Source organism: Rhinopithecus roxellana, chromosome 2 (assembly GCF_007565055.1).
Source record: "Rhinopithecus roxellana isolate Shanxi Qingling chromosome 2, ASM756505v1, whole genome shotgun sequence".
Classification (NCBI taxonomy): domain Eukaryota; kingdom Metazoa; phylum Chordata; class Mammalia; order Primates; family Cercopithecidae; genus Rhinopithecus; species Rhinopithecus roxellana.
This window is the reverse complement of record NC_044550.1, coordinates 88,597,956-88,600,674: the sequence shown is the minus strand read 5'-3', so window position 1 is coordinate 88,600,674 and position 2,719 is coordinate 88,597,956. Positions and strand designations below refer to the sequence as shown.

At 39.7% G+C, this 2,719-nt stretch overlaps 1 non-coding gene across 1 annotated transcript; it reads right to left on the bottom strand.

Annotated features, from left to right (window-relative positions):
• Positions 1–527: 527 nt before the first annotated feature.
• On the bottom strand, positions 528–668 carry LOC115896316. Its single transcript, XR_004056200.1, has one exon. It is a non-coding gene; the product is annotated as a U4 spliceosomal RNA (small nuclear RNA).
• Positions 669–2,719: the final 2,051 nt, after the last annotated feature.

The window sequence follows — 2,719 nt, the reverse complement described above, 5'->3', positions numbered from 1 at the left end:
CTCTAAAATGACTAAAAATCTTTACTATGGTTGGATGGAAATTTTAAGGCATAAATTTAAGGCTGATTCTAATATCTATTGCATATGTAGGAGAAAGTGGAGTTTGATTTTTCCTGTTGTCTCAGAATTGTGGCTAAAACCCAGAGCTGAGGACACAAGGCACTAAGCATTCCTAAGCCACTAATAGTTGTCAGTGCATGCTGAGTGGCATTCATCCCTACTGCTACCACTAGCTACCATGCACCCCTGTCCTCTGATTTCCTCCTGCAACCCAGGAACTTGGAGGAAAACATTCACAATTTGTGGTTGGAGGTCTTCCCTCCTCTGTCTGCCCTTGGAGAAGGTGACAGTGGTGCTTTTCCATTCATGGAGGCAAGTGAGTCAGCTTTGATAAAATACTCAAGAAGGTTGGGGGTGTCTTGAAAAAGAGGAGACTGACACCCTTTCCCTTCAAGTATTTACTTAGCTGCAGAATCTGGAGGCTTAAAAAATTGTCAGCTTTTTTTTTAAAACCTGAGATAGTTCAGTCTCCAGAGAGACTGTCAAAAATTGCCTCTGCCAACTATACTTCAAGTCATTATGATGGGGTGTTGGGAAAAGTTTTTAATTAGCAGTAATCGTGCCTCAAATAAACCTCATTGGCTATGAGACTGCCACTGTGCAAAGCTAGAATCTGGAGACTTCTGTTGCTGAATGTATGACATGCTTTTCTTTTCAGCTCTCCTCCCTCATAATAGAAAAGAAGAGGGAAATGCTGGCCGATGTCTCCTGATTTTGAAGATGTGTTCATGGCAAGGTTTAAGGAGAAATGATGTTAAATGGAGGGGCCCTTGGAGACTGAGAGGATTTTGGACACACAGGTCTAGTGTGAAACTTCACATGTACACCCCTTATGTAGAGGCTGACACATCAGGGAGGCCATCACAACCAGATGGAGGCAGCTTAAACTACAAGAACAGCAGAGGCTTTTCCCAACTCCATGTCTTCCCACAGAGACAATCATATGAGGAGAGTTTTGTTGCCTCAGACACATCTGCATCTTGTCCCCAAATCCATGGTAGCAAATGTCCCTGGGCATTTATCCAGAGGAGAGGAAATTCATATATAAAAGAGACATCTGCACCTCCGTGTTTATTGCAGCACCACTCACAATATCCAAGATATGGAATCAACTTAATGTCCATCAACAGAGGAAGAACCATGTGGCATACCGTGGAATACTATTCAGCCGCACGAGGAATGAAATCCTGTCATTCACTGCAACATGGATAGAACTGGGGGACATTATGCTAAGTGAAATAAGCCAGGGATAGAAAGTTAAACCCCGGTATGTTCTCACTCACATGGGGAAGCTAAAAATTAGTTGATCTCTTAGAGGTAAAAACTACAGCAGAGGATACTAGAGGCTGGGAAGGGTAGAGGGACATGGGTGAGGGAAAGATTTGTTAAAGAATACAAATTAAAGGTAGATAGGGATAAGTTCTAGTGTTCTATATATAGCACTGTTGGATGACTATAGTAAACAATAATATATTATAGTTTTATACAGCCAGAAGGAAGATATTGAATGTTCCCAGAAATGATAAATGTTTGAAATGATGGATATGCTAATTACCCTGATCATGATAGAGTATCAAAAGTTCACTATATACTCTGTAAAAATTATTTCAATTATGTGTTAATTAAAACAATGAAGTTTTTTTTAAAAAAGAAGGAATAAAAGGTGTCTCAGAGACAAACCATACCTTTCTCTTTCACTTCAAACATTAAAGCTTGTGTTGGGGAGGGGAACTGGTAAGAGAGGACAAGAGCTCTGAGTCGAGTGTGACATTCAAGTATTAAAAATTTAATGGCACCGAGTCTTTTTTTTTTTTTTTTTTTTTTGAGATAGGGTCTCATACTGTCACCCAGGTTGGAGTGCAGTGGCTAGATCAGATCGTGACCCACTGGAGCCTCAACCTCCTGGGCCCAAGCAATCTTCCTACCTCAGCCTCTGTGACTACAGGTACACTGGGTTAAGTTTTTATTTTTTTGTAGAGACAGGATCTTGCCATGTTGCCCAGGCTGATCTTGAACTCCTGGGCTTGAGTGATCCTCTCACCTTGGCCTCACAAAGTGCTGGGATTTACAGGTGTGAGCCACCGTGCCTAGCCACATTCAGTCTTAATTATTGGAACAAAAAAGATTGTTGACATTGTTTTAATAACTAAAAATGACTAAAGAATCATTGTAAGACATTGTTAAGGCAGCAATGACCCAGCTGGAAAAGCAAATTTGATCTAGTGTTGCTGGTGGACATAATGGAAAGACAAAAATCATTTTGTAATTGAACTCCAACAAATTGTGACTTCTCAATCAGCAGGTGTATTTATAAGCAAATTGTTTTCCCCCAGCAAGTTGTCATTTTCTTTATGGGCAAATATTCTGTTGCTTTTTCTCTTATCTTGAGCATGGCTCTCCAGTAGAATTTTCAGTGATGAAGAAAATGTTCCATATATCTGCAGACCAATATAGTATCCACTACACCCATGTGGTCATTGAACACTTGAAAATGTGGCAATAAACTGGGCTTTTGATTTATTTTTAATTTTGATTTAAATTTCAATAATAACATGTGGCTAGTAGCAACAGTGCTGGTCAACACTCTTGAAAAATAATTGAGTAAAGTCAAAGGTGAAGATGAAGGAAAGCTCTATGTTAATAGGTGTTTTTCTACGAA